The sequence below is a fragment of the Scyliorhinus torazame genome, chromosome 20, assembly GCF_047496885.1.
Source record: "Scyliorhinus torazame isolate Kashiwa2021f chromosome 20, sScyTor2.1, whole genome shotgun sequence".
Lineage (NCBI taxonomy): Eukaryota > Metazoa > Chordata > Chondrichthyes > Carcharhiniformes > Scyliorhinidae > Scyliorhinus > Scyliorhinus torazame.
The window spans coordinates 32733174-32753408 of NC_092726.1; the positions used below are offsets into that span (position 1 = coordinate 32733174).

Here is a 20235-nt window from a genome sequence, read left to right on the forward strand (position 1 = left end):
TGTGCTGTACCCGGCAGGAAGATCTCTGATAGCCTCGCGCTACTCAGGGATACGATTGCCTACGTGCAGGACAGGGGGGTGGACACTTGCCTCATCAGCCTTGACCAGGAGAAGGCTTTTGACAGAATATCGCACACCTACATGATGGATGTGCTCTCCAAAATGGGGTTTGGGGAGGGAATTCGCAATTGGATCAAACTGCTCTACACAAACATCTATAGCGCAGTCTCAATCAATGGGTGGGAATCAGAAAAGTTCCAGATCAGATCTGGAGTCAGGCAGGGCTGCCCTCTCTCCTCTGCCCTTTTTGTGTGCTGCATAGAACCTTTTGCCGACTCCATCAGGAGGGATCCGGGGATAAGAGGAGTGACGATCCCAGGCAGTGGAGGCATGCAAGTCAAGGCCTCCCTGTACATGGACGACGTTGCCGTCTTCTGCTCGGATCCTGCGTCTGTGCGCAGGCTCTTGACCACCTGCGACCAGTTTGAACTGGCCTCGGGAGCCAAGGTAAACCGTGGCAAGAGCGAGGCCATGTTCTTTGGGAACTGGGCCGACCGGTCCTTTGTCCCCTTCACTGTCAGGTCAGATTATCTGAAGGTGCTGGGGATATGGTTCGGAGCTGCTGGGGCGTGCACCAAAAACTGGGAGGAGCGCATAGGAAAGGTAAGACAGAAACTGGGCTGGTGGGAGCAACGCTCCCTCTCCATTGCGGGCAAAACCCTGGTCATCAGGTGTGAGGTACTCTCGGTGCTACTGTACGTGGCGCAGGTCTGGCCCATAACCCGACCCTACGCCACAGCAGTCACCCGGGCCATCTTCAAATTTATCTGGCGATCCAAGATGGACCGTGTCCGAAGGGACACCATGTACAAACCTGTGGAGAAGGGAGGGCGGAACGTACCCAACGCCTCCCTCATCCTGTTGGCCACCTTTGTGTCCAGCTGCATCAAGCTGTGCGTGGACCCCCAGTATGCAAACACCAAGTGTCACTACATACTGAGGTTCTACCTGTCCCCGGTGTTGCGAAGGATGGGCCTGGCCTCATTGCCGCGGAACGCTCCAAGTAGTTGGACCGTACCGTACCACCTGTCCTTTGTGGAAAAGTTTTTGAAGGAAAACACCTTTGACCACAAGGCAATGAAGCAGTGGTCAGCACGTAATGTCCTCGAGGCCCTCAGGGAAAAGGAGACCGTGGAGGACGTTGGATGGTTCCCTGAGCAGACTGCCAGAGTCATCTGGCAGAACGCCTCATCACCAGAACTTTCAAACAAGCACCAAGACCTAGCTTGGCTGGTGGTGAGAAGGGCCCTCCCTGTCAGATTCTTCATGCACACCCGAAGGCTCTGCACCAATGCACGCTGCCCTCGGAGTGGCTGTGGGGGAAATGAGACGGTCACACACCTCCTTGTGGAATGTGCCTTTGCAAAGAAGGTCTGGAGAGAGATGCAGTGGTATTTGTCAAGGTTTATCCCAAACAGATCTGTGACACAGGACTCTGTGCTCTACGGACTGTTTCCAGGGACACACACCGAGACAAATATCAACTGCTGCTGGAAGGTCATCAACTCGGTAAAAGACGCTCTTTGGTCTGCCCGAAACTTGCTGATCTTCCAGTGCAAAGAATTGTCCTCGACCGAGTGTTGCAGACTGGCACATTCCAGGGTCCAGGACTACGTGCTGAGGGACGCACTCAAGCTTGGGGCAGCTGCCGCCAAGGCGCAATGGGGAAAGACCACTGTGTAAAGTCTTTCCAGCAAATGTACACCGAGGGGCGCGTAACAGTGTAAAGCCCCTCGGTCTGGGCAACCAACACTCCAATGTATAAAACAAACATGACAATGTAAATATTTAAGAAGGAATTGTAATGTAAAGAGTGATATGTGTATGACAATATCAAAATTGAATGAAAGAAAGTCAAGGCAACATGTAACCCTGCCGGAAATGTACAGTCAAGACAATTTGAAATGTTTCTGTAATGCTCATGATAAATTTTTATGAATAAAGTATATTTTTTTGAATAAAAAAAAAAAAAAAAAAAAAAAAATCTGTTCATATCAGTTTAATATCTGATATGTCCTCAATCTGGGGACCGAATATTAAATTGATTTTTAGGACTCGGAGATGGTTCAGGGGCTTGCTCCTTCCGCTCCACGCGTCAACCTGGTCTTGCAGTGCTTCCAGGAATGATGCTCTCTCCCCGCTTTGGGGCGCAAAATGTATAAAAGCAGAAAATGCCGCAAAACCTGGCTTCCTCTTTTCTCTCTTGTCCAGTTGTCTCATTCTGACCAATTTAAGGCCTTTCAGGCTCCAAAGCATTGCTAGCTTTTCTGTTGGCGGGAGCTTCGTGCACGAATGTTGTGAGCCGATGGACTCGCGGATTTGCGGCGGCCAGGCTCCGTTTTCAGCTGATATGCCACACAGATTTCCTGCTGCTCTTTACAGGCCACTCACCTTCACACTCGGATGCCGACTTGCCTTCTCCTCACTTCAGTTACCACATCCCTTCATCCTGCACAACGGGGAAGTGTGGCGACAGACTGAACGGCATTCTCTTTGGATGTAGGTATACCTTCACGGCGTCTCTTTTCGTTCTCCTGACTCCACGACCAACACGCTAGGGTGGAGCTCAGGGAGACTAGACATTGCCCCCTGTTGGATACCGCCAGTACTTGCTGCTTGCACGGATTGTCCTTTGTTCGGCAAAGGTGGAGATTTCTTCGACTCTCTCCGTTGGGTGTCACTGGCCTTCACAGCGTCTCCATTTCATCTGGTGACGACAGGTGACGGCTTGCCAGACAATGTCTTCCTGTTATGTTTTACTGGTTCTGCATGCTCAGACTCCACCGTGCTCGGCCAAGCTGGATGTCTCTTGACCAACAGTGAGCGTAGACTAAAAGTTCCAAAGCACAGTCGAGCGCAGCAAGGTGCACCTGAATGTCGGTGGACGAGGAGGACAAGAGCCATTGCCGGAAAATATGGGCTATCGCTTGTCGGCCTTTTGGTTCAGAGCAAGTGTAGTATCTGTTCTTATCAGTTTAATATCTGATATGTCCTCAATCTGGGGACCGAATATTAAATTGATTTTCAGGACTCGGAGATGGTTCAGGGGCTTGCTCCTTCCGCTCCACGCATCAACCCGGTCTTGCAGTGCTTCCAGGAATGGTGCCGTCTCCCCGCTGTGGGGCGCAAAATGTATAAAAGCAGAAAATGCCGCAAAACCTGGCTTCCTCTTTTCTCTCTTGTCCAGTTGTCTCATCCTGACCAATTTAAGGCCTTTCAGGCTCCAAAGCATTGCTAGCTTTTCTGCTGGCGGGAGCTTCGTGCACGAATGTTGCGAGCCGATGGACTCGCGGACTTGCGGCAGCAAGGCTCCGTTTTCAGCTGATATGCCACTCAGATTTCCTGCTGCTTTTTACAGGCCACTCACCTTCACACTCGGATGCCGACTTGCCTACTCCTCACTTCAGTTACCACATCCCTTCATCCTGCACAACGGGGAAGTGTGGCGACAGACTGAACGGCATCCTGTTTGGATGTAGGTATACCTTCACGGCGTCTCTTTTAGTTCTCCTGACTCCACGACCAACACGCCAGGGTGGAGCTCAGGGAGACTAGACATTGCCCTCTGTTGGATTCCGCCAGTAGTTGCTGTTTGCACGGATTGCCCTTTGTTCGGCAAAGGTGGAGATGACTTCGACTCCCTCTGTTGGGTGTCACTGGGCCTTCACAGCGTCTCCATTTCATCTGGTGACGACAGGGGACGGCTTGCCAGATGATGTCTTCGTGTTGTGTTTTACTGGTTCTGCATGCACAGACTCCACCGTGCTCGGCCAAGCTGGAGGTTTCTTGACCAACAGTGAGCGTAGACTAAAAGTTCCAAAGCACAGTCGAGCGCAGCAAGGTGCACCTGAATGTCGGTGGAAGAGGAGGACAAGAGCCATTGCCGGAAAATATGGGCTATCGCTTCTCGGCCTTTTGGCTAAGATCAAGTGTAGTCTCATTTGATCGAGGAAAACTGAGGATTTCGATGACGATCGTGGATTGGAGAACTCGGAGAGATTGAAGTCGTTAAAGAGGACATGTTTGGAGCTTGGCTGCTATTGGTGGATCTACATGCTGGCCTAAACCTCGGGGTTAGGCCTAACGCCGATACAGTTTCACACCCAACGTACGAGCTATGGATGCAGCTGCATCACGACCACCAGGCTGGGGAGTGCGAAACACTGTCCGAGTCACAGTAAAGAAAACGGACGGAGAGTCACCTTTGGACCGGAAACACTTCGTGAAGAGGGTGCTGCTCGAGTGTTGTGGGTTTAAAGCAACAGAGATCTTCTGCTTGCAAAACTTCCCCAAGAATGGTTTCTTTGATGTCACCTTCAAGAGCGTCGCAGCGTGCATCAAATTCTTGAACGTCTTCAAGGAAAAAGGTAACCAGAGTCCCCTGTCGATCCTGACCGCGGAGCCTCTGTTTACGCTACCGGCACAGCGAAACCGGGTTGTTACACTGCACACGTACAACCCCCACGTCCCTGTGTCTGATGTGCTCACGTTCCTCGCCAGGTACGCTGAGCTGAAAAGTGACAGCGTGCAAGTGAAAGACACCTTCGGCATCTGGACAAGTGAGCACCAGGTCAAGGTGACCCTAAGAACGGACAGCAACGGAGCCATCCTGCATCCCCCCTCCAATTTCGCTATTGGAGTAAATCGTGGCTACCTCTACTACGTGGGACAGCCACGAGTATGCCACACCTGTGGCAAAACGGGGCATGTTGCCGCAAACTGCAGTGTGACCTTCTGCAAGAACTGCAGGCAGGAGGGACACATGACTAAGGACTGCAAGGAAGACAAGTGCTGCAACCTGTGTGGGGAGGCCGGCCATCTTTACAGGGCCTGCCCGAAACGCGGGGCGACATACGCTCAAATCATCAGCAGCGGAGTTAAAAAGGCGACCAGAGAGGAGGTGCATACACCCTCCACCGAAAAAGACACCACGGTTCAGAATGAGGAAAAGCAACAGAAGGGCCCCCAACAAAAAGAGGAGGCCCCAGCACCTCCTGACAACCCAACCCCAGCCCTATCTGATGAGGAACACTCAATGGAAGAGGAAGAGGAGGGGACAAAGAATAAAGAGCCCTGGGAAACCGTGAACAGGGACAAACGTAAGAGGAAACAAAAAAACAAACTGAAGAACCCCCTGAGGGGTAGTGGCAAAAAGCGACACCTCTCAGCCGGCGCACTTAGTGCCGACACCTCATCCGATGAGGGAAAACAGGACAAGAATCGGCCTCAGATAAAGAGGCAAAGCACCAACGTGGAACGGAAGGCACAGACCCCCCAGACCACCGACCGGGAAGAAAACAAGGTCACAGACCAACCCCCGATAGCAACGAGCAGCAACAACCCAGGTGAAGACCGGCCTGCAACCCCAACACCTACTGACTGCCACGACGAACCCCAGGGATACACCCCCCCCCCCCCAATGCATCTGCATCAAAATCACGGGGCCAGTACGGACCAGAACAGTTTTCTCAGCCCTGCAACTGTGCTAAAGTTTGCGAACACCACCGGCATGCTGGGGAACATTCAACAGCTGGAACAGCCAACTGTATAGACTCTGGACTCTTGAGACTGGTAAATCTATCTTTTTATAATGGGTTTAAAAATTGCATCCATAAATGTGCGAAGCATCAAAGATACTTCGCGGTGTGTAGCCACACTCAACTATTTGGCAAATGTAAAAGCTGACCTACTGTTCCTGCAGGAGTGCGGAATTCCGCACCTCAGCAACTACAGGCGCTGGTCGAGCTGGTGGTCCCGCGGGCCATCCATCTGGTCAGGAGGAAACGACTGCCGCTCCTCCGGCCTGGGTATTCTGCTGCGGGGAGGCAACTTCACCATCTCCGACGTTAAGGAGGTGGTGGGCGGGCGCCTCCTCGTAGCAGACGTGAAATACAAAAACACCCCTCTCAGACTTATTAATGTGTACGCCCCGGCCGTAAAAAGTGAGCGGCTGTCAGTTCTTCAGCAACTCTCACTGCTGTTGGCCACCTCCAAGACGGTCATCCTGGGTGGTGACTTCAACTGCATCATCGATGCGGCTGGACGATCCAGCAAAGCCGACAGCAAACTAGACGCTACGTCCAGACTCCTGATGGAAACGGTAAAAGACGCCAAGCTGCTCGACGTCTGCAGCAACCCTGCAGACGGCGCGCAGCGTAGATACACATGGTCACGGCCAGACGGGTCCGTCCGCTCCAGGATAGACTTCTTTTTTGTGTCCCGAGCTTTCACGGTCAGGTCCACCGACGTAACGCCGGTGTTCTTCTCTGACCACTGCCTCCTACTGGCCGACTGCCACCTGCAGGAAGACCAGGGGTAGGATGAGACAACTGGACAAGAGAGAAGAGGGGAAGCCAGGTTTTGCGCCATTTTCTGCTTTTGCACTATTTGTACCCAAAGCGGGGTGAAGGCACCATTCCTGGAAACATTGCAAGACCAGGTTGATGCCTGGAGCGGAGCAAGAAAGCCCCTGAACCATCTCCGTGTCCCAAAAATCAATTTAATATTCTGTCCCCCGATAAAGGACATACCAGATATTAAACTGATAAGAACAGATACTACACTTGATCTGAACCAAAAGGCCGAGAAGCGATAGCCCATGTTTTCCGGCTATTTCCCTAGTTATCCTTTTACCCTTAATGAGCTGGTAAAATTAATTAGGACGTTCGTTCATTTTACCTGCCTGTATGCTTTCATGTACCGTTTTTGCTCTCCTAATTACCAGTGTGGATAGGAAGGCAGAATTGTCCTTCTAAAGTTCACCAGCTTCTTCAATATAGAACAGTCGGCTGGATAGGAAAACAATTATTCTTCCTGAGTTTTGCTGGATATGCTATTGTGGAAAGTCCGGTGGATCGGGACACTAACTAAGGTGGGATTTATGCAGTCGAGCAATTGGGGGCAGAGGATCTATCCATTTCTATCATTAAAAAAAAATCTTTATGACGTTGAAGACTTGTTTAAATTCCCCATAACCTCCTGCGCTCCAGAAAGACGAATCCCAGCTTCTACACACAACTGGGTTGCAGGACAGCCACATCCATCGTCACAGCGATGTGTGGGGCGGGCGGGACCATGGGGAACGAGGGCTCACCACTGCGCTATCCTTCTCCCAGTTTTACTGGTGCTTCCAGTCCCATTTTCAGCCTGTCTCACAACTGGCGTGTCCCGTCCATCGATGAACTGTTTCATCCCTAAGCTGAGGGCTTGTAGGTGAATAGCCCCCGGTAGAAGGTCTCAAATGCCTCATAGACATTTTTTGGCTCTGCCACTGGATTCGGTCTGCTGCTTCTAATCTGAGCTATTACCCCCGTGGCTGCCTGCTTTCTCAGCTGGCGAACCAGCAGTGGCTGGCTTTATCTCCGTGTTCGTAAAGGGTCTCCCGTACCTGGCGGAGTTGCTGTAATGCTTCCCTCGTGGAGAGCAGATCAAAGACCATTTGTAGCTTTTTCCCCTCCGCCAGGAGTTCCTTTGTCGGGATCTCAGAGTATCGCCTGTCTACCTCCAGTATGGAGTCCACAACTGTCGCCTAGCCGCCCTCTCTACCTTATCTCTACGTGCGTTCTTCGCCATGATATCACCCCTGATCACAGCCTTCGTGGCCTCCCAGTGCGTGAAGGGCGGGACTTCCCCATTCTAGTTATTAACAATATAGTCATCTGTGGCCTGTGATATTTTCTTGCACAAAGCCTTATGGGCATGTCGGGCCATGTCCAACCTCCATGTGGGGGGCGGGGTAGCAGGCATTGAGCAAAAACGTATTAATCTGGCTGCATATTAATATGGAACCATATTGATATGGAACAGCATTAATGTGGCTGGATATTAATATGGAACATTATTCATATGGAGCAGTATTAATATGGCTGCATATTAACTTGGAACCGTATTAATATGGAATAGTATTAATATGGCTGAATATCAATATGGAACAGCACTAATATGGAACAGTATTAATATGGAACCATATCTCCACAGCTCCAGGGTCCCAGATTTGATTCCGAGCTTGGGTCACTCTCTTTGCGGAACCTGCATGTTCTCCCGGTGTCTGCGTGAATTTCCTGCGGGTGCTCCGGTTTCCTCCCACAATGCGCGAAAGACGTGCTTGTTAGGTGAATTGGACATTCTGAATTCTCCCTCTGTGTACCCGAACAGGCGCCAGAATGTGGCGACGAAGGGCTTTTCACAGTAACTTCGTTGTTGTGTTAATGTAAGACTACTTGTGACAAAGATAATTATTATTAATATGGAATGTGACTGGATGTTAATATGGAACTGTATTACTGTGGAACAGTGTTAATATAGCCGGCTTTTAAAATGGCCAGATATTAATATGGAACAGTACTAATATGGAGCAGTGTTAACATGGCTGGATATTAATATGGAACAGTAATCATATAGAACAGTATTAATATGGAACACTACTAATATTGAAAAGTTATAATATGAGCGAGTATTAAAATGGAACAATGTTTATATGCTGGACATAAATATATAACAGTACTCATTTGCAACGGTCTTAAAATGAAGCAGCACGAATATGGAACAGTATTAATATGGAACAGTATTAATGTGGAAGAGTATTAATATGGAACAGTATTAATATGGAGCCGTTTTAATATGGCTGCATATTAAAATGGAGCAGAATTAATATGCTGGATAGAAATATGGAACAGTATTATTTTGGCTGGATGCCGTTCAGTTTCTGGAAGGGCATATACTGGCCTCGGGAAAGGTGTGTTTTAGGTCTCCAAAGAAATTCGCTTGACATAAACATGTTTAATGTTTAAAAACATGATTTATTATCGGGCACATTTTAAGTCCGATTACAGTAGGGCACTTTTAATTGGTGTGTTACTGTAAGGCTCTGTTTAAATAAGGTCCGTTTGACTGTAGGGCACTGTTTAAATACATTTGATTGACTATAGGGCACTGTTTAAATGCATTTATTTACTATGGGCACTGTTAAAATGCATTTGATTTATTGTAAGGCACAGTTTAAATGCATTTCACTTACTTCACTGCACTATTTAAACGCATTTGGTTTACAACAGGGCACTGTTTAAATTCATTTAATTTACTGTAGGGCACTAATTATATGCATTTGAGTGTTGGGAACTCTTTAAATGCATTTAGTTAACTGTCAGAAACTGTTTAAAAGCATTTCGTATACTGTAGGGCACTGTTTGAATGCATTTGATTCAATGCAGGGCATTTTTTAAATGCATTTAGTTCACTGTAGGATACTGTTTAAATGTATTTGAATTATTGTAGCGCCTGTTTAAAAACATTTGATTTACTATGTCACTGTTTAAATGCATTTGATTTACTGTAGGGCACTGTTTAAATGCATTTGATTTAACGTAGAACACTGTTTAAATGCTTTTGATTTACAGGAGGGCAATGTTTAAATGCATTTGAGTATCGGGCACTGTTTAAATGCAATTAGTTTACTGTAGGGAACTAAATGCATTTGATTTACTGTTGGGCACTGTTAAAATGCATTTGATTTACTGTAGGGCACGGTTTAAATGCATTTGATTTACTGTAGGGCACTTTTTAAATGCATTTGATTTAACGTAGAACACTGTTTAAATGCTTTTGATTTACAGGAGGGCAATGTTTAAATGCATTTGAGTATCGGGCACTGTTTAAATGCATTTGATTTACTGGAGGGCACTGTTTAAATGCATTTAATTTACTGTGGTGCACTGTTTAAAAGTATTTGTTTTACTCTAGCGCAGTGTTTAAACGCATTTAATTGACTGTCGGGGCACTGTTTAAATACATTTGATTTATTGTCGGCACTGTTTAAATGCATTTAATTTACTATAAAGAACTGTTTAAATACATTTGGCACTGTTTAGATATAATTGACTTATTTTAGGCCACTGTTCAAATGCATTTGATTTACTGTAGGGCACTGTTTAAATGCATAATTGACTCGAGGGCACTGTTTAAATACATTTGATGGACTGTTGTGCGCTATTTAATTATATTTGATTTACTGCAGTACACTGTTTAAATACTTTGGATGTATTCTGGGGCACTGTTTAAATGCATTTGATTTACTGCAGGGCACTGTTTAAATGCCGTTAGTTTGCTGTCGGGCACTGTTTAAATGCACTTGACTTACTGTAGGGCATTGTTTCAATGCGTTTGATTTCGTGTCGGACACTGTGTAAACGCATTTAATTTATTCTAGGGCACAAATTTAAATACTTTTGATTTACTGTCAGGCACTGTTTAAATGCAATTCATTTACTATAAATCACGATTTAAATATATTTGGCTCACTGTAGGGCACTGTTTGAATGCATTTGATTTACTTCAGGGCACTTTTTAAATGCATTTAGTTTCCGGTAGGGCATTGTTTAAACGCATTTGATTTATTGCAGCGCCTGTTTAAATACATTTGATTTACTGTGTCGCTGTTTAAATGCATTTCATTTACTGTCGGGCACTATTTAAATGCATTTGATTTACTATAAAGCACTGTTCAAAAACGTTTGGTTTACTGCAGGGCATTGTTTAAATACATTTGATTTAACTTAGGGCACTGATTAAATGCATTTGATTTACAGTCGGGCACTGTTGAAATGCATTTAATTGACTCGAGGGCACTGTTTAAATACAATTGATGGACTGTTGTGCGCTATTTAATTATATTTGATTTACTGCAGTGCACTGTTTAAATACTTTGGATTTATTCTGGGCACTGTTTCTGTACATTTGATTTACTGTAGGGCACTGATTAAATGCCTTTAGTTTGCTGTAGGAAAAAGAAAGGGAGAAAGAAAGAGATAGAGAGGAATAAGAAAGGGAGAGAGACGGAAATGAATGAGAGAGAGAGAAGAAATAGAAAAAGCGAGAGAAGAAAGTAGAAAAGGAAGAATAGCCCCAGCAGAACAAAGAGAAAGAGAAAGGGAGATACAGATCAGGGGGAAAAATAAAGAGAGAGAGTTTGAACTTCAGAAAATAGCCATGAAACATGACAGTCAGTTAAAATTGGTAGACGCAAAGGGAAACGTACAGTTGGATGATAGTGATGAGGATAGTGAGAAAGAGCGTCAAAGTTGAAGGCTTGGTGGAATAGTTTTTTAATATGTCCAAGCATTGCCAAGGTTTGACGAGAAGGAGGTAGAAGCCTTTTTCATTTAATTTGAGAAGGTGGCAAAACAAATAAAATGGCCACAGGACATGTGGGTATTACTGATTCAAACAAAGCTGGAAGGTAGAGCCAGTGAAGTGTTTGCATCACTACCGCAGGAGGTATCTGGGACGTATGAGGAGGTGACAAAATCCATCGTAGGTGCATATGAACTCGGGCACGAAGCTCACTGACAAAGGTTTAGAAAATTAAAGAAAGAATTTGGTCATACATACATGGAGTTTGAAAGGCTCAAACAAATTAATTTTGATAGGTGGATAAGGGATTTGAAAATAGACCAAACGTACAAAGCTCTCAGAGAAATTATACTTTTGGAGGAGTTTAAAATTGAATTCCTGATGCAGTAAGCACTCATGTGCAAGAACAGAGGGTTAAAATTGCGAGATTAGCAGCAAAATGGCAGATGATTATGAATTAGTTCATAAATCAAAGCTTGGTTTCCGACATCAGTTTCAGCCTGTGAGGGATAGAAACTGGGGACATGAGAAATACTCAAGTGGTAAAAGTAAAGGTGATGTGATGGGATATAATAAGGAGAGTGTACCTCAGAGTAAAAATCCAGGAGGGTGGAAGAGACTTGAAAAGGTTCAAATGTTTTCACTGTAATAAACTAGGCCATGTAAAGTCACAGTGTTGGTGCTTGAAGAAAAGCGCTGGGAAGGCTGATGTGGTAAAACAGGGGTAAGATGTGGTAAGACAGTGGGGGTCGTTAAAGTGGTAAAGGAAAGCCCAAATGAAGCGAAGGAGGTGCAAACGATTGTACACCTGATCAAGAGGTAATTGATCAAATGGTGCCAGATCTCTTTAAAGAATTTACTTGTGTTGGTAAAGGTTACTCATGTGTATCATGAGGAGTAGGTAAAGAAGTCACAATTTTAAGAGATACGGGAGCTAATCAATCTTTAATGGTAGGAGATGAGGAGTTATGTAGTTTGGGAAGAATGCTGCCAGAAAAGGTGGTAATATGTGGAATTCAGGGTGAGAGGAGTAGTGTCCAATTATATAAGGTAAGGTTGGAAAGTCCAGTGAAGAGGCGTGAGGTGGTAGTAGGAGTAATAGAGAAACTATCTTGTCCAGGAATACAGTTTATCTTGGGTAATGATATAGCTGAATCGCAGGTGGGAGTGATGCCCACGGTGGTTGATAATCCAGTGGAAAATCAGACAACTGAAGTGTCGAAGTATTTTTCCGGATTCTGTCGTTACAAGGTCGCAAAGTCACAGGTTAAGACAGGAGGGGAATTCAGAGAGTGAAGATGAAGTTGAAGTGCAATTATCAGAAAGGATTTTTGATCAGATGGTTGACAAAGGTGGAGGATGAGGCGGATATTTTTAGTTCAGGAAAATTGGCAGAGTTACAACAGAAAGGTGTAGAAATAAAACGGATGTATCAGAAACATACACGGAAGAGTGTATAACAGAGTGTTATGACCGTTAAAGTAATGGCTTGATGAGAAAATGGAGACCTGTACATATGCAGGCGGATGAAAAGTGGGCAGAAGTTCATCAAGTAGTATTGCCGTTGGGTATGGAAAGGAGGTGTTGCGAGTTTCACATGAGGTACCAGTGGGAGGTCATTTGGGAATAAGGAAAACTTAAGCTAAAATACAAAAACAATTTTATTGGCCTGTACGCCAGAAAGATGTAATTAAATGTTGTCAGTCATGTCACACATGTCAAATGATAGGGAAACCTCAAGCAGTGATAAAAGCAGCGCCCTTAATACCCGTTGCAGCATTTGAGGAACCTTTTCCAAGGGTCCTAATTGATTGCGTAGGACAACTTCCTAAAACAAAATGTTGGAATCAATATCTTTTGGCGATAATGGAGGTGTCTACTAGGTTTCCGGAGGCCATTCCAGTAACATTACAGCTAAAAAGATTCTGGAGGAATTACTTAAATTATTTACTAGCAATAGACGACCCACAGAAATACAACCGGATCAAGGGTCAAATTTTACCTCCTGATTATTCAAAGAAGTTATGGATAGTTTAGGAATAAAACAATTTAAATCAACTGCGTACCACCCAGAATCGCAGGGAGTATTAGAAAGGTGATGTCAGAAATTAAGGACACTGTTGAGGGCTTCGTGTCACGATTATTGAGAGGATTTTGAGAAAGAAATTCCATTTGTACTGTTTGCAATTATGGATGCACCTACTGAGTCAACCAAATTTAGTCTTTTGAACTAACCTTTCGTCATGAGGTACGAGGGTCACTTAAATTGAGTAAGGAAAAATTGGTGAGTGAGTAATCAGAAATTACATTATTGGATTACGTGTCAAATTTTAGGGAACTATTAAATAGAGCAGGTCAATTGGCTAGACAACATTTAAAAGTTGCACAAAATGCGATGAAACGGGTAGCGGACAAGAAATCCAAAGTTTGTAGTTTCGCCTGTGGAGATCAAGCTTTAGTATTGTTCCAAGTGGGAGGTGAACTTTTAAAAGCTAGGTTTTGTGGACCATATCAGATTGAAAGGAAATTAAGTGAAATGAATTACGTGGTAACAATACCAGATAAAAGGAAGACTCACCGAGTGTGTCATGTGAATATGCTTAAAAGGTGCTTGGAAAGGGAAGGAGAGAAAAAGGTTTTAATGATTCTAACTCAAAATGACCAACCAAATCCAGATGACTGTGAATTTGACACACCTCAAATTATATTGGAAAACGGGGATGTTCTTAAAAATTGGGATAAATTGTAGAGTTACCTTCCAGAGGAAAAACGGACTGACCTGAAAGTTATCACATGGGCAAGTTTGTGGACATAAATTGGGAAGTACTAAAATGGCTATACATGATGTAGATGTGGGAAATGCTGTTCCAATCAAACGACATCCATGTAGACTTAATCCTTTAAAATTGGCACAGGTTAACAAAGAGATGGTGATTATGCTTTAAAATGGCATAATTGAAGTGGGTTGCAGCCAATGGAGCTCGCCCATAGTGATGATACCAATACCAGACGGTACCCAACAGTTGTGTGTAGACAATAGAAAGGTTAATGCAGTTACAAGAACGGGCTCTTACCCTATCCCACGTTTGGAGAATTGCATTGAGAAAGTGGGACAATCAGCTTTTATTTCCAAACTGGATTTACTTAAGAGTTACTGGCAGGTACCTTTATCCGAAAGGGCGAAGGAGATTTCAGCTTTTGTGACTCCAGATGGTATATAACAATTCAAAGTTATGCCATTTGGCATGAAAAACGCCCAACCACATTTAAATGGTTAACTAACAAAGTTGTTTCAGGATTACCCAATTGTGTGGTATACATCGACGATCTGATAGTTTTCAGCCAGGCATGGAAAGAACAGTTGAAACGTCTGATGGAATTATTCGATCGACTTCTGGAGGCGGGTTTGGTGATAAACCTAGCCAAAAGTGAATTTGGAAAAACCCAAGTCACTTTCATTGCGAAGTTTCCGCTACCCTCAAACGTAGGGAAATAATGCGATTTCTTGGCATGAGTGAATTTCATTAAACATTTAAGTAAAATTTCATTTTGAAAGTGACTGTCAATCGAGAAGGGCTTCAGTTGAAGGAAGAAGAACAAAAATGGACTATATTATTATCCCTGTTAGCGTGTGTTGTTTTTAGAAACGCAAAAGTGTGTTTACTTCGTGCATTTCTTAAAGGATAGTGACAAGGTGAAAAATGAAACCATCTTGAAGTTGATGGTTTATATTTTTTCTTGGGCGGAGGTATCATGTGAGAGTACCTTTAAGAAATGGGTGTTTAAGAAATGTACCTTTAAGAAACGGGTGTTTATCAGTGATGTCAGAGTATGGGTGGAGCTGGGCTGTCTGGCAGCTTTTTACTTTCGTTTTCGGCTGTTTGCTGCAGGGTGTGTTTTAGTTTCAGTGTTGGAGCGGAAGCCAGACAGAGCAGGTGTACTCTTGAGCTCTCGGCCATGAAGCGTCTATCTCTTGATTATTTGGTGAAGTCAGAATTATAAACGTTTTCAGGAGTGACGTTAACCAGATGTGCTTCTGTTAAAGGTTCTGTTTTTTGTAAGTCTTCTGGATGTTAAAAGGACAGCGTAAGCATTACTTAGTGTTGTATTCTTTGGGGGTTGTAGTTGAATTAATGGTTGCTAAGAAGTTCACTGTATGTTTTAAAAAGGTTAACTTAAATTCATAGAATAAACATCGATTTGTTTTTTAAAATATATTTTCCATTTCTGCTGTACCTCCTGTAGAGTGGGCCGTGTGCTCCCATACCACAGGCTATTAAAAGTTCTGGGTCAGGTGCGTGAGGTGAACTTCATGATACACTTTGGGAATCTCTAAACCCTGGCCAATAATAAATAAGATTGATGTACTGTAGGCACTATTTAAGTGCATTTGGTATATTGTAGGACACTGTTTAAATGCGATTGATGTACAGTAGGGCACTGATTAAATGCATTTGGTTTAATGTCGGCCACTGTTTAATTGCCTTCAGTTAACTGTCGGGCACTGTTTAAATGTATTTGATTTACTGTAGGGCACTGTTTAAATGCATTTGATTTACTGTAGGGCACAGTTTAATTCCAAATGATTTTGCATCAGGGCACTGGTTAAATACGTTTGGTTTGCTGTAGGGCACTGATTAAATGCATTTGATTTTCTTCAGAGCACAATTTAAATGCATTTGCTTTAGTGTCGGGCACTTTTTAAATAAATTTGATTTACTGTGGTGCACTGTATAAATGCATTTGATTTACTGTAGTGCACTGGATAAACGTATTTGGTTTATTGTAGGCCGCTGTTTTCATGCATTTTATTTACTCTGGCGCGCTGTTTAAATGCATTTGGTTTACTGCAGAGCACTTTCCAAATGCATTTGATTGAGTGTGGGCCACTGTTCAACTGCATTTGTGTTGTGCATGGCAGTATTTAAGCACATTTAATTTACTGTAGGGCACAGTTGAAATGCATTTGGTTTACTGCAGGGCACTGTAAATGCATTTGATTTACTATAAAGCACTGTTTAAAAACATTTGGTTCACTGCATGGAACTGTTTAAATGTGATTTATTTACTTAGAGGCACGGTTTATATGCGATTGAAAAACTGTAGGGCACTATTTAAGAGCTTTTGGTTTACTGGAGGGCACTTTGTAAAAGCGATTGATTTACTGAGGGCACTGTTTAAATGCGATTGATATACTGTAGGGCACTGTTTAAATGCATTTTATTTGCTATAGGGCGCTGTTTAAATGCATTTGACTTACCGCAGGGCAGTGTTTAAATACATTTGATTTTCTGCATGGCGCTGTTTAAATGCATTTGACTTACTGTAGGGCACTGTTTAAATGCATTTGACTTACCGTAGGGCACTGTTTAAATCCTAGGGCACTGTTTAAATACATTAGATTTTTTGTTGTGCACTGTTGAAATGTATTTGGTTTACTTCAGGGCACTGTTTCCCGTATTTCCCGTACCGACTCCCCGAACAGGCATCGGAATGTGGCGACGAGGGGCTTTTCACAGTAACTTCCTTTGAAGCCTACTTGTGACAATAAGCGATTTTCATTTCATTCCACTGTTTAAATTTGTTTGATTTACTGTAAGACACTTTAAGGGCATTTGGTTTTTGTCGGACACTATTTAAAAGCATTTGAGTTACTGTAGGGCACTGTTTAAATGCATTTGATTTACTCGGGGGCACTGTCCAAATGCATTTGATTTTCTGCAGGGCCCTGTTTAACTATCTTTGATTTACTGTCGGGCACTGTTTAAATTTGTTTGATTTACTGTAGGGCACTGTTTAAATGCATTTGATTTACCGTAGGGCACTGTTTAAATGTGTTTGACTTACTGTAGGGCACTGTTTAAATGCATTTGATTTACCGTCGGGCACTGTTTAAATACATTGGATTTACTCGGGGGCACTGTTCAAATGCATTTGATTTTCTGCAGGGCCCTGTTTCACTATCTTTGATTTACTGTCGGGCACTGTTTAAATACATTTTATTTACTGGAGGGTCCAGTTTAAATGCATTTGATTTAACGTAGATCACTGTTCAAACGCATTTGGGTTACGGTAGGACACGGTTTGAATGCATTTGATTTACTGTAGGACACTGTTTAAATGCATTTGATTTACTGGAGGGCACTGTTTAAATAAATTTGATTTACAGTAGAGCACTGTTTCAAGTCATTTGATTTAGTGACGGGCACTGTTTAACTGCCTTTAGTTTACTGTTGGAGACTGTTTAAATGCATTTGATTTTCAGTAGGGCACTTTAACTGCATTTTAATTACTGTAGGGCACTGTTTAAATGCACTAGATTTAGTGACGGGCACTGTTTAACTGCCTTTAGTTTACTTTTGGACACTGTTTAAATGCATTTGATTTTCAGTCGGGCACTTTTATTTACTGTAGGGCACTGTTTAAATGCATTTGCTTTAGTGTCGGGCACTTTTGAAATACATTTGATTGACTGTAGGGCACTGTTTAAATGCATTTGGTTTACTGCTGCACACTTTCTTAATGCATTTGATTTAGTGCAGGGCACTGTTCAACTGCATTTGTATTGCCTAGGGCAATATTTAAGAACATTTGATTTACTGTGGGGCACAGTTGAAATGCATTTGATTTACTGTAGCGCACTGTTTAAATGCATTTGATTTACTATACAGCACTGTTTAAATGCATTTGGTTTACTGTCGGGAACTGTTTAAATGTGATTGATTTACTTTAGGGTACGGTATAAATACATTTGAGTTACTCTAGGGCACAGTTTAAATACATTTGATTCACTGTAGGTGCACTGTTTAAATGCACTTGTTTTATGTCGGGTACTGTTTAAATACATTTTGTTTGCTGGAGGACACGGTTTAAATGTAATGATTTACTGGAGGGCCCTGTTCAAAAGCCTTTCGTTTACTTTAGGGCACTGTTTATAAGGAAGAAGAATAAAGACACGTACAGCACAGGAACAGTCCCTTCGGCCTCCAATCCCGTGCCGACCATCCTGCCCGGCTAAACTACAATCTTCTACACTTCCTGGGTCCGTATCCATATATTCCCATCCTATTCACGTATTTGTCAAGATGCCCCTTAAATATCACCTCCTCCGGCAGCGAGTTCCAGGCACCCACTACCCTCTGCGTAAAAAACATGCCTCGTACATCTACTCTGTACCTTGCCGCTCGCACCTTAAACCTATGCCCCTAGTAATTGACCCCTCTACCCTGGGAAAAAGCTCTGTCTAGCCACTCTGTCTTTGACCCTCCTCATAGCTAATGCCCTCCATAGCAGGCAACATTCTGGTAAATCTCTTCTGCACCCTCTCTAAAGCCTCCACATCCTTCTGGTAGTGTGACGACCAGAATTGGACACTATACTCCAAGTGTGGCCTAACTAAGGTTCTATACAGCTGCAACATGACTTGCCAATTCTTATACTCAATGCCCCGGCCAATGAAGGCAAGCATGCCGTATGCTTTCTTGACTACCTTCTTCGCCTGTGTTGCCCCTTTCAGTGACCTGTGTACCTGTACACCTAGATCTCTCTGACTTTCAATACTTTTGAGGGTTCTACCATTCACTGTATATTCACTACCTGCATTAGACCTTCCAAAATGCCTTACCTCACATTTGTCCGGATTAAACTCCATCTGCCATCTCTCCGCCCAATCTCCAAACAATCTAAATCCTGCTGTATCCTCTGACAGTCCTCATCGCTATCCGCAATTCCACCAACCTTTGTGTCGTCTGAAAACTTACTAATCAGACCAGTTACATTTTCCTCCAAATCATTTATATATACTACAAACAGCAAAGGTCCCAGCACTGATCCCTGCGGAAAACCACTAGTCACAGCCCTCCAATTAGAAAAGCATCCTCCCATTGCTATTCTCTGCCTTCTATGATCTAGCCAGTTCTATATCCACCTTGCCAGCTCAGCCGTGTGACTTCACCTTTTGTACTAGTCTGCCATGAGGGACCTTGTCAAAGGCCTTACTGAAGTCCATATAGACAACATCCACTGCCCTACCTTCATCAATCATCTTTGTGACCTCCTCGAAAAACTATCAATTTAGTGAGATACGACCTCTCCTTCACAAAACCATGCTGCCTCTCGCTAACACGTCCATTTGCTTTCAAATGGGCAGCACGGTAGCATTGTGGATAGCACAATTGCTTCACAGCTCCAGGGTCCCAGGTTCGATTCCGGCTTGGGTCACTGTCTGTTCGGAGTCTGCACATCCTCCCCGTGTGTGCGCGGGTTTTCTCCAGGTGCTCTGGTTTGCTCCCACAGTCCAAAGATGTGCAGGTGAGGTGGATTGGCCATGATAAATTGCCCTTAGTGTCCAAAATTGCCCTTAGTGTTGGGTGGGGTTACTGGGTTATGGGGATAGGGTGGAGGTGTTGACCTTGGGTAGGGCGCTCTTTCCAAGAGCCGGTGCAGACTCGATGATTCGTATGGCCTCCTTCTGAACTGTAAATTCTATGATAATCAAATGTGAGCAGATCCTGTCTCGAAGAATTCTCTCCAGTACTGGGTGATACTGCGTGATACTGCCGATGATCTCTTGAGTGGGGCAACACTAATGGAAATGAATATACAAATTGTGGAATTAAAGTGAGAAAACTACGTTAAATTCTGATTGCAGCCTTCAGGAACCGATTGTCAGGGGCAGTGCTGGAATGAATGTGTGGGACTTGGCTGCTGGGAGAATGCAGTGATCGCTGTTCCTCGAATACATGATGTACGGGCTCAATAACTGGGCAGTAAGGTGTCTAACAACACCAGGTTAATGTCCAAGAGATTTGTTTCGAATTACTAGCTTTCGGAGTGCAGCTCCTTCACCTGAGAATGGAGCTGAGGTCCGAAAGCTAGTAATTCGAATCAAATCTGTTGGACTTTTATCAGGCGTAGCGTGCCCCAGATGTAGCAAAATCTGCAGGTCGTCCATTGGACTCATCGTTCATCCTAGAGCCTATCTCAGCGGAGCGGGAGAAAATCATCGACGGAACCGAGCGATTCTCAAAGAAACAGAAGAATCAAAGG

The 20235-nt window shown here is 44.0% G+C and overlaps 3 non-coding genes across 3 annotated transcripts; 2 read left to right on the forward strand and 1 right to left on the reverse strand.

The window, feature by feature from the left end:
- Positions 1 to 2005: 2005 nt before the first annotated feature.
- Positions 2006 to 2197, forward strand: LOC140397275 (U2 spliceosomal RNA). The gene has a single exon (XR_011936799.1). It is a non-coding gene; the product is annotated as a U2 spliceosomal RNA (small nuclear RNA).
- A 785-nt stretch (positions 2198 to 2982) lies between these two features.
- Positions 2983 to 3173, forward strand: LOC140397835 (U2 spliceosomal RNA). The gene has a single exon (XR_011937261.1). It is a non-coding gene; the product is annotated as a U2 spliceosomal RNA (small nuclear RNA).
- Positions 3174 to 6462: 3289 nt separating this feature from the next.
- On the reverse strand, positions 6463 to 6653 carry LOC140397836 (U2 spliceosomal RNA). Its single transcript, XR_011937262.1, has one exon. It is a non-coding gene; the product is annotated as a U2 spliceosomal RNA (small nuclear RNA).
- Between the last annotated feature and the right edge of the window lie 13582 nt (positions 6654 to 20235).